This window comes from Myotis davidii, unplaced genomic scaffold (assembly GCF_000327345.1).
Source record: "Myotis davidii unplaced genomic scaffold, ASM32734v1 scaffold132, whole genome shotgun sequence".
NCBI classification, from domain to species: Eukaryota; Metazoa; Chordata; class Mammalia; order Chiroptera; family Vespertilionidae; genus Myotis; species Myotis davidii.
In genome coordinates this window covers 1,409,890-1,410,616 of record NW_006285258.1, presented here as the reverse complement: position 1 = coordinate 1,410,616, position 727 = coordinate 1,409,890, and positions in this window count along the sequence as shown.

The window sequence follows — 727 nt, the reverse complement described above, 5'->3', positions numbered from 1 at the left end:
GCTTCAGCTGAAAATTCAAATTCTCAGCCCTTTGGTATTTGGCAAAAATGTGTATATAGTCCACCTCCAGTGGAAGCATAATAGGGTATGAAAATATGAGGCATGTCAAAATTAATTCCACCGAATGGCATTAGGGACGTTTAAGTGAGAAACAGGCTTGAGATGGGGACAATGAAACATGAGGCTTCTAACAGACACAGATGGGTTGACAGGGATGGATATTTCAAGCCAGAGTTTGCTCAAATTCTTTTGTATGAAATTGCCCCCACCATGGTGTTTATCTTCTGATTCCTACCTCCCACTGCTTTAATTAACTCCAATCTTCCAGAATGAAATCCTTACACCTTTGCTTCAAGTTTGTGTCTTTAGCTGAAATATTCTCAGCTCTCCTATAAAATACATTTTTAAAAAATAGTTAAGCGTATCAAGGGAACTATTCCCTAAAGGAACCCTTTGATAACATGAAAGTTGCTTCTGGCAACTAGTTTGCATATGATGATTCAGTGTGACATTGCTTTATGAGTTCCTCTGGCTGCAAGTTTAAAGATAACACTAATTAGGGCTTGTAATACATTCAGTAGCATCCCAGTATTGTTTTATCACTTTCATTCTAACCCAACCCTGAAAACTAACAGAGCTGTACTCTATCCCTTACTCAAATATTTTACCCAACAGCCTCAGATTTGTTCTCTTTAGTGTGTTGAACTTAAAATTTTCCATTCATTGT